Below are 11,159 nucleotides of genomic sequence, written 5' to 3' on the forward strand. Positions count from 1 at the left end.
GTTGTTGATGTTGTTTTTCCTGGTCATTCTCCCACCTAACTCACCCAATGTGCATGACTATTGAATTTAACCAAGTGCGTAAATTATAATCATTTCTTGATAATTTTTTAAAAAAGATTTACTTATTTATGAGAGAGAGAGAGGGTTGCAGGGTAGGGTGGGGAGGGAGAGAGAATCTTAAGCAAACCCCATTCTGAGCACGAAGCCCAACATGGGGCTTAATCTCATGACCCTGAGAATTGAATTTTTAAAAGCAGCTGAAGAACGTTCACCTTATCTGGTATTAAGTTCCACCTTAATTTTTAACAGCACACACCAAGCACAGGATTATAATGGCAAAAGTTGTAGTTTACTTAGCTAATGCTATTCTGCCATTTTGCTTACTCATAAAGCTCTAATTTTGTTTTGACTCCAGTGTCTAAGAGGATTAACTCTCATTGGTCTTGCTCAAACAAGCCCCTCTCATTCTCCTGGACAGACCCTTGCTCTGCTGGCAGTCCTTGCAGTTACAGATGAGCATGTGACCTCGTTCTGTCCAAATGGGTTGCAATTGGAGGTCTGCAGAGGGAGCACTGGGAAAGGATAATAGATACCCCTCCCCCCTTAGAGAATAGAGGGATAGGTATGTGAGCTAGCTCTTCCCTCGCCAGCCTCCTGCCATTGGGGGATGGCAGCGCCCAAGTGAAGTCTTGTGCATATGTGGCTGCTGGAACAATCATTCAATATCTCAGGAAAAACATGGAAAATGTAGGAATATTGTAGTAGGAACTGCTATTGTACCCTTTTCAGCAGACTTGGTGAATTTTAGCTGTGCTCCTGGCTGCTTGGAATAAAGCCTGTATCTACCAACTCTGCTTGATGCCTATCACAATCACACCATTGAGCTCTAAAGATTGGCAACTTCTGATTGTTTTCTTTCTCCCTCTTTTCTCCTATTGTTGTCTAGAATGCAGATTATATGGCTCCAGCCAAAACAAGCTGTCTATAAGGTGAATTGGGAAAGCCTATAAAAATGGTACAACACGACAGGAGGAGGCTAGACTTCCCAACTTTCCTGGCCAGAGACCATGTACCTGAGCGTCTATGTCATAAAGATGCACCGTATCTTTACCCTCATTTTAATTTTGGGTTCCTGTCCTTTAAATCCAAATGAATCTTAGCTAATACTGATGCTGACTCAAATTTCTGATTTTTTTTGTCACATGATGGAAAGCGTAACTGTTTAACTGCAGTTTTTCACTAAGTGAAATATTTTCTTGCCTCTTGGTTGGTTTTTCTGTTACTTGCAGGCAAATCATTTACCATGGTGAAAAGTAAAAGATCTTCACAGATACGTCCACAGACCTTGATAATTAGTATTATTTGTATTAACAAATTTTCTCTGTGAGAAAAAGAACTGTGACAATAACTTAGTGGGTTTGATTCTGCTGGGATACATTCTGAAATAACACCATACGTGAAAACAAACCTACTGACTTATATTGCTGATTTTCCTAGACAAAACTTATAAAGAGAATAATCCTTCTTATGAGATCGTATTTAAACTTCCGTATTTTCATAGCTTGTTGGGGAACATGACCAAGAAAAATCGTGACCGTTGATTGGTCCCCGAGCTAGACCTGGGCACTCGGAGGCTTCTCACCGACTCTCCTATCCTTCGAATTCGGGTTCCACTCGCCTCTCCTGATCCCAGAAGCTTGTTCGAAGGATGCAGCCTTGCGATGGTGATGTGGTATTGGAAACACCGGTGCAGACACGTGACTGAGCCCAGTCAGGGCCTCTTTACAAGCTTTTAAGGTTTGGAGGACAGGTGTGGGAATCCAGCCATCTTGCTGCAGCCCCGGAGAAGCGTTGCATGTAAGTCCCTTTTGCTGTTGTTAAAACCGCCACCTACCAACGTGGAGTGGCTTGCCTCTTTCTTCAGACTCTCCTTGCCCTCAGCATGTGGGGGCTAGTTTCAGATTACACCAGGAAAGTTCCAGAGAGGGTTGTAAACTTACATAGCTGTATTATACATTTTTTTGGCAGCATAGGACAATTTCCTTTCAATTTGGTCCTTGACTTCATATATATATGCATGTATATTTATCTATGTGCTAGAATTCTGATATACAAAATTGTTTCCAGCCATTTATACCTTTTGTCCTATAATATAGGCCAGATAAAAAGCTTTTAATTTTTTTCAAACACCTACATTTTAATGGCATAAATAAAATCTGTGATCCCAATACAGAGCGTTCTTTTGAGCCTTTAAATATTACTAAGATAATGGCTAGTGAACTGAGTTTAGAAAGTTAATATGCCCAAAGTTAATTTTTAATTAATTTCATAAAGACTGTTCATGGGGCAATAAGTAGCAGGAGGAAGACATTTATTCAGAAAAGTTAAAGGTCGTTTTCTTTTCCGACGGATTTGTATTTCAGGGTCATTCTGTGTCTTTAAATTGCTAGCTTACTACTATCCTGATATCTTGGGGCTGTGTATCAATGAACAGAGTCAACTCTTTCATTGCCTCGAGCATTGCTGGAGGATATTTAAGCTATTTGCTGATTTCTAGCTATGTTTTAACCAAACTTTATTTTAGAAAGAGTCCCTAGACTCAACGAGGAGGCATTTTTATGCCTCCTTTTGATGGATGCTTCTGGCCGTAACCCTCAGTGATTTGGTGATATTTTAAATCCTGCTTAAGTTGTTTCACTGTTAGATAACCAGTGTGTAGAGCTGCCAGAATATTTGTATTCTTCTCTCTGTGGCCAAAAATTGATTTAATGGTTCCTGAGAGAATTTTATTGTTTGATGACTCTCCCCATTCTGATGTCTGCTTTCCGTGGTTTCACGGAAACTTCCTGTCTTTGAAGTTAGGCCTTCTCTATGGATCCTTCTGATACTATCACCTCCACTTTCTTTTTCTCAGGACATGGAATTAAAAGTGGATAACACTTGATTTTGAAACTAAGCCCTGTTTGTATTTGACTTGAGCCAGGATACTGACCTCTGAGCCATAAGTTCTGTAAATGAACAATTGGATTAGTACAGCAAGCTGTGATGTAAGAGTGCAGGCACATCGTACGTGCCTTAAGTAAATTTCAGTAGTTTTTTTTTTTTTGAGATTTTATTTATTTGAGAGAGAGAGAGAGAGAGCACAAACGGGGGGAGGGGCAGAGGGAGGGGGAAAAACAGAAAAAAAGAGAGGAGCTGGGAGCCAGACATGGGGTTCCATCCCAGGACCCTGAGCGATCATGACCTGAGCCAAAGGTAGATGCTTAACCACCTGAGCCCCCCAGGTGTCCCAAATTCAGTATTTTTACTTCCCTTTTACTCATCTTGCAGTTATAATTAGTCCTTTTGTATTGAAGGACTCATTCGTTAGGGGTTTTTTTAATAACAAATGTAATTTTCCGTTAACATTTATTGTGTATTTATACTCCTATTTAATCAAGTATTTGTTTCTTCTCTTTGTTTATGAATTACCTGGTTGTTAATTTGTAACTCAGAACTTTTCCTGATTAACTGGACAGTTACGCATCTTTAAAACTAAAAATACACTGTTGAAATACAGCAATATCGATTTGTTACGTTGGGATGATTACATGCATTTTAGAGTTTATTTAATGATATTTATTTTGATGATCAAACCATTTATAATTTTTTTTTAGCAACTTGAAGCTTTCAAACTTCTATTGAAGGTGACTGTATCTGAAAATGCAGACAATAGTTTGTATTCAGGTTATGACACGTGTATTGTTTTGCTTCCCTTAAGCTTTACACATCGTTTTCTATACGGTCTAAAAAATGGGCCCTTTATTATTTCAATGAATTGCAGTGGTTTTCTATTATCCTAGGATTAGACTTAAGCAATAAATCTTTGTATTCAACAAGACTTTTAATGTCTCCACAATTACCTTAATCTCACCTGAACTTTTGTACTTACACTTCAGAATTCATAATCTTCTCTTAGTTCCACAACAATATTGTTCTAGTTTTACATATAGGGAAATATCCCTCATAAAAATTCTCTTAGCAGTTAGCCATGTATGCTACTCAGCTGCCGTATATTGGATTTATGATGTAAGGCTTCATAAACCCAGGACCTAGAAATTGTATATCCTTCTGAGAAATCCCAATGGTGGGAATCTTAATAATATTGTTAGAGAAATTAAAAGTAATAACCTTCTAGGAGTAAGATATAATTGCAAATATTAAAAAAATTTAAAACCTCTTTTATCATTGTTCAAAGATATTATTGAAGAGACTAGTTCATTAAAAATAACAAATGAGGGGGGGGGCCCTGGGTGGTTCAGTCAGTGAAGCATCTGCCTTCAGCTCAGGTCATGATCCCAGGGTCCTGGGATCAAGTCCTGTATTGGGCTCCCTGCTCATCAGGGAGTTTGCTTCTCCTTCTCCCTCTGCCCCTCCCCCTGCTCATGCTCTCTGTCTCTCTCTCAAATAAATAAGATCTTAAAAAAAACAACAACAAAAAACCCAAAAAACAAATGAGGATTTCTGCTTCCAGGTGGGATACATAGAGTCGCAAGAGAATGTCCCTCCACTCTAGCAATAAGAACCTTAAGCTCATCGGAGAGATGAATTATAACCCATTAGGTTAGCCTGCCCTAAGGAGAACTGATCCATGGCTGCTCTTACGTCTTGTGAAACAAAAGGTGGAGGAAGAAGCCATCATAGCTGTGACTAAAGGGAAAACAGTTATACTTATAAAAAGTTGTTAAAGACTGATAATGGGCTGGTATGACTATTTAGAATCCCAGGGAGGCAGAGACAAAGAAAATCTGCAACTACCTGCCAGCTCTTTTGCACAAGCTTCACCGAGCACTCCTGGGAAACACTGTGAACAGCACAGGAGAGCCGAGGCAGATTTCCCGGGAGATTCAGGTGTGTAGAGGCTGCTGAAGTCTGAGGGGAGGAAGATCGAGCTGTGAGAACCCCCCAGGCACTTCCGGTACTCAGCATGCAGTGGTGTGAAGGTCCTGCTACAATGCGAAGGCAGGGGAAGCATAACTGAGAGAAAGCCCCAGCCCTTCCGTGCCTTATACTGAGCCAGGGCGGCATCTGTCTCTGCCTGCAGGAGAGCTGGAGAAACTCTCACGGGGCAGGTGCACAGAGATTGCTGAAGTGTGAGGACCGTGCAGAAGAACGCAGGGAATCTCGACGGACCTTCTGGGTCTTACAGTGTGCATGAGGCAGAAGTTACGCGTGGCTGGGTATGGGAAAGAGAGAGGAGATAAAACTCCCCAGGGTGCATGGGCATGCCGCCTGCCCAAGTCTGAGGACAGGAAAACAGAGAAATAGGGCAGATACTCCCATCCCAAGTCTATTAAAGGAAAGGTTCTGAACCTACCCTCCAATCATTTGAAACCTCCATGAACTAAATCTCACTAAAGCAACAGATTCTAGACCAAGCTCAACTACAGATAAGATTGACTCAGAAGGAGGGAAGTGCTCTTCTGTAGGCATAAATATTATCTGTCTGTATATTTTTAAAAAATTGTCTGGCATTTAAGAAAGATTTATTAGACACGGGGTACCTGGGCGGTTCAGTTAGTTAAGCGTCTGACTCTTGATCTCAGCTCCAGTCTTGATCTCAGGGTCATGAGTTCAAGTTCAGCGGGGGGTTCCATGCTGGGCGTGGAGCCTGCTTAACAAAACAAAACAAAACTCTCTAGGCAGCTCTTTCTGCCCGCAGGTCCTGTCCTTGTGCTGTAATAAAAACACCTTACAGAAGAACAAAATATTTATTAGACAAATGAAGAAGAAAGAAAATGAGACCCACAGCCAACGAAGAAGCAGTCAAGAGATGTGGGGATTATCAATCAGCAATTTAAAGTGACTTAATAAAAATGTTACCGGGCTCCTGGAAAAGGCCAACTATCCTAAAGTAACTATGATAATTACATTAAAGGCTCTAGAGCAAAACTCAAATGACAAGCACGAACAAATGGGGTACATCATCGGAGGGTTAGTATTGTAAAATGAGCCAAAAATAAACAGTAGAAATGAAAAATATGGTAACAGAAACAATTCATGTGATGGGTTAATCAGCAGACTGAGCACAGCAGAGAAAAGAATCAGGGAATCAGGGTCCTCAAATATAGGTCAGTAGAAAGTGTCCAAATCAAAATACCAAAAGTAAAAAGAGTTAATAAAAGAGAACAGAGCTAGCAAGTTTTATGGGAATATAAAGTGGTCAAACACCTCTATCTGGAGCCCAAGCAGGAGAAAAGAATGTAGTAAAAAAATGATTTAGAGAGATAATGACAAAAATTTTTACAAAATTGACATGGCCTCAATTCAGAACTTAGGCATAATATATGTGGCGAAACTACACATACGTATATCCTAGTCAAACTGCTGATAACCAAAGAAAAAGAAAAAATAATAAAAACACCTAGAGAAAAAAAAAAGATATTACAGTAGAACAACATAAGAGAATTGCTGATTTCTTAGCAGAAATGATTAAAGGCAGATGTTGGAATGGCATCCTTTCAGTGTCAGAAAAATAAATATTATGCACAAAGATTTCTACATTCAAAGATAATATCCTTTTGAAATAGAGGTAAAATAAAGACTTGTTCAGATAAGCAAAAGCTCAGAGAGTTTATCACCTGCATATCTGTGCTACAAGAAACGCTAAAAGAAGTTCTTCAGGCTGTAGAAAAGGAAGCAATAAAGAACACCAGGAAAGGAAAATATATAAGGAAATATAAAAAACATGTATTTAAAGCTATTCCTAAATATCTACACCTATGTCCATGTCTTTGTATTTATATCTATATCTCTTTCAATATCTGTAAGTTACCACTTTTTAAAGTGAAAGAACACTAGGTGGTGAGATGTACAGCACTTACAGAGTTAAATGTACAGTGAAGGCACAGAGACCAGGAGGGTGGTGATTTGAAGTATACTTTTTTTAAGATTCTTGCTTTGTTTATAAAGTAGTAGATAATATATTTTTTAAGATTTTATTTATTCGAGAGAGAGAGACAGCACAAGCAGGGGGAGAGGCAGAGGGAGAGGGAGAAACAGACTCCCTGCTGAGCTGGGAGCCAGACATGGGGCTTGATCCCAGGACCTGGAGATCATGACCTGAGCCTAAGGCAGACGCTTCACCATCTGAGCCACCCAGGCACTCTAGCAGATTATATTTGAAGGGGGACTTGATAAATTAAAAATGCATAAGAGAAACTACAAAATAAATAACACAAAAAGACAAGACTAAAAAGTCAACAGAGGAGATAAATTTGAATACTAAAAATATCAATTCACTCTAGAGATGGCAGGAAAAGATGAACAGAGTGAGAAAGAGCAGACAGGCAAATAGAAAACAAATACCATTTGGTAGACTTAAACACAAACATATCAATTACTACATTAGAAGTAAATGTCATTTGGTTCCTCCAGGAAATTTACTGAAGACAGAGTTAGAAGCTCAAAATATTTACTCACGGTAATACCTGTGAATAATAAAAGGGAGAGTCATTAGGAATAAGTAAGAAAAGCCTTCATGTTGCCAATGTATGTGTAGTACCAGTAAAACTAGAGATAAAAGGAAAATGAATTGAGTAAAAGAGCTCCAGATTGTGCAGTATCATTTACTTTGCATCATAACAAGAGCACATGCGACATGACTTATTATTGATGGTATTGACCTTCATTAAAGTACTGTCGGCATGTTTTTCCACTATAAAGGTATTCCCTCCTCTTCCATACTCTGCTTTTTTGAAAGCAAGTCACTATTTGGGACAACCCACATTCAAGAGGTGTGTGGGGAAGGTAAGCTCCACCTCCTCGAGGGAGGAAAATCTACATAAATTATTTAGAATTCTTAGGTCGAGTAGATTTATCTCTTATCCTCCATTTATTCATTAAATTATTTATATTCCTATGGACTTATGGATATTTTTTTACACTTTGTGTTATCATCACAAATCTAACTAAAGTACTACGCTATTATTTTGTTGCTCAAAGGATTCCGGCTCTGGCCACTGGGAGCTTTTTAGCTACCTGTCTGTAACAGAAAGATATTTTGAAAAACTACAACTTTTTGGGAATTAGATGGAAACCTCTAAATGACCCATGTGTTATATAAAAGAAACAAAACACAAGGGAATTTAGAAAATATTTAGATATGAAGAGCAGTAAAAACATAAATGTCAAAATTTGTGGAATGCAGTTAAAATATTCATTACAGGGTAATTTAAAGCCTTAAATAATTATGTTTAAAAATTAAAAATATGTAAAATTTATGAACTGTGCTTATGACCTGGAAATTTATGAGCTGGAAGAAAATAAAGATAAGAGTAGAAGTCATTGAAACTAAAAATGAATAAACAGAGAATATTCAAGTGAAAAGTCATTCTAAAAACATTAATAAAATTTGGAATCCTCTAGACAGCAAGAAGCCATAAGTTATCAAGATAAGGAATGAAACTATGGATACCAACACAGATTCTACATATACCAACAAGATAATAAGATAATGTAATAAAAAATTTTGTGTGAATGAATTCAACAATTTGGATGATATGGAATAATTCTTGAAAGACATAATTGCCATAGCAAAAACTGAAAATCTCAATGGCATTACATATGTTAAAGAAATTGAATTTTTAACTTTGAAAGTTCCCCGCTAATTTAACTCTAGGTCCATCAAGCTTCATTAGTGAATTTCAAACATTTAAGGAAACAATAATAGTAACATATAAATAATTTTAGAAAATAGAGGAAGAAGAGTATTTTGAATTTATTATCAGGCAAGTATATCTTTGCTTTCAAAACCAGACAAGGATATTCAACAGAGAAAATTACAAATATCCTTCCTGAATATGGAGCAAACACTTTCTTTTCATTTTAAGAATCAGATATTATTTTAAAAAATTAGCAAATTGAATGCAATAAGATACCTTGTACATTAGAATATATTACTAGAAAATATGGTTAGCCCAAGAATGTAAGATTCATCTAATGAGCAAAGTATTCAAACAGAATTTAATGTAACCATCGCATTAATTTTAAAAAAGGAAAAATAGGTAGTTACTAAAACTGATTTAAAAATATGACAAAATTCAGTATCTGTTCATGGGAAAATGTCTCACCAAACTATAAATATGAGACGATATCCTTAAATGAAGCGATTAAAAACTTCTGGAGCTAATATCATACTTGATGTACAATAGTAAATGCTTTCCTCCTACAATTGGAGACCTAGCAAAGAATTTTGCTTCCAATTTTAAATTCAATCCTGTAAGGAGTTACTGGCTAGTATAGGCAAGAAAAAGAAATGAGACATAGACATTAGAAAGAAAGAATAAATTGCTTTTCTTGCATGATGTACTATTATATATGCAGGGAATACTGAGAAATCTAACAATAATAACAAAAATACTTAGAAGAATTAAAAGTGAATTTACCACTGTTTCAGGGCAGTGTGAATACATAAAAGCTAATTCTATTTCTTAATGCAAGCAATTAATTGGAAAATAAAGAAATCTGCAAAATACCCACTAGAACTAGTAAATGAATTCAGCAGTTCAGGTCACCAAGCCAATATCCATAAATCGATTAAGTTTCTATATATAAGTAATGATTAATTAAAAAGTAAAATTAAGTATCGTTTACAGTATCTTTCAAAAACATAAAATACTTCATTGTAAATTTAATGAAAGATATGCAAGACCTTTCCCTGAAAATTCATTGTATACACTCTAATAAGAGCATCTTAAGGATGGAAGAGAAATGAAAAAAGACCTGATAAAAATGGAAAAAATATACCACATACACGGATGAAAGGATTTAGAGTTTAACATTCGGATTTTCCCCAAATTGCTATATAGATTTAATATCATTCCGATCAATATCTTAGCAAGCACATTTGAAGATACTGACTCACCGTTTCCAAAATTTATATAGAAGAGAGGCAAAAGAATTTTGGGAAAAGACAGATTTAAGGCCTTAACTTTAATTGATTTCAGGACTAACTATAAAACTATACAAATCATGATAGTGTGATATCGGTGAAGGAATGAATGAATAAAACAGAAGAAAAAGTAAAAGAAAAAAGGCCTATGCATACCTTCAAATAAAACAGTATCTAAAACAAATCCATGTAGAAATAAGAATTCTTTTCAACAAATTGCGCCAGAGCAAGTATGAATCCATATAGATTTTTAAAAAGAACCTTGACTTCTACCTCACTGCACACTCACACATTAATAGAATCTGAACAACAAACCTGAGAACTAAGAGTAAAAGCCCGCTGAGGGGAAAAAAAAAATCTTCGTAACATTATTTGTGGAAGCTCAAAATTATCACTGGATATTTTCTGCTCTAAATCAAATATCTCATTGTTTTACAAAATAGGAGCAGGATAACAGAAAAGTCCTTCCAGGGCAATAGATCCCAAAAGATACAAATTGTCCAAAATTATGCCTAAAATACAATTGTAGGAAATAGTTTATAAATAAACATGGAGCCATTTAGCGAAAGAAAATATGAATACTGATTTGAAAATGTATAGGTACGATATATAAAAACTATGCACTAAAATATAATTTTAGAAGTTAATAGTGACTTGTTTAATTAAAATTGAGTATCTGAAGATATGTATACAATTCTGGTACATTCACAGAATCCATTTCTGATAGTTACATGAATAAAGCCCTAGTGAAGTAAAAGGATAATGAATTGTAGTTTTAGTATCAAAATTAACAAAATTAAGAATAAACAATACTGAAATTAGTTCAGATGGAGATAATTATCATTGGAAAAAGTAGGCAATGTGACTTAAACAATTTCATCTGGATATACACGGTAACCGTTCCTAAACTATTGATAAATTTTCAAATGTTAAGTCAAACCCAATAAAATAGTCAAAAATTAAATCAGGAACTATTTCAAAATCTGTGTAAAGACTCTGTCTTGGTGTGCTACGAATGGCAAAGGGCATGAAATATTGCTCTGATGTATCAGGAAGCTTCTATTCTAACTGAGGAGGTGAAAGACACAGGAGGAAGGTTTTATAAGTGGCGTCTGATCAGTACTCCATGATTTGTGTGCACGAGTGCTGCTGGAGAGGAGATAAATATTTTTGAACCGTGATGTCTCGGAGATGACTAGTTAGAAATAAGCAGCATCATGAGGGTAAA

General features: G+C 36.4%; 1 long non-coding RNA gene across 1 annotated transcript in view; it reads left to right on the forward strand.

Annotated features, from left to right (window-relative positions):
• The window catches only part of LOC113266184 (uncharacterized), a 112,049-nt gene extending 102,722 nt beyond the window's left edge, over positions 1-9,327 (forward strand). The window contains exon 8 of the long non-coding RNA XR_007189957.2: positions 1,562-9,327. This is a non-coding gene — a long non-coding RNA (uncharacterized LOC113266184). The remainder of the gene's footprint in view (positions 1-1,561) is intronic.
• The last annotated feature ends 1,832 nt before the right edge of the window (positions 9,328-11,159 follow it).

Source organism: Ursus arctos, unplaced genomic scaffold, assembly GCF_023065955.2.
Source record: "Ursus arctos isolate Adak ecotype North America unplaced genomic scaffold, UrsArc2.0 scaffold_37, whole genome shotgun sequence".
NCBI classification, from domain to species: domain Eukaryota; kingdom Metazoa; phylum Chordata; class Mammalia; order Carnivora; family Ursidae; genus Ursus; species Ursus arctos.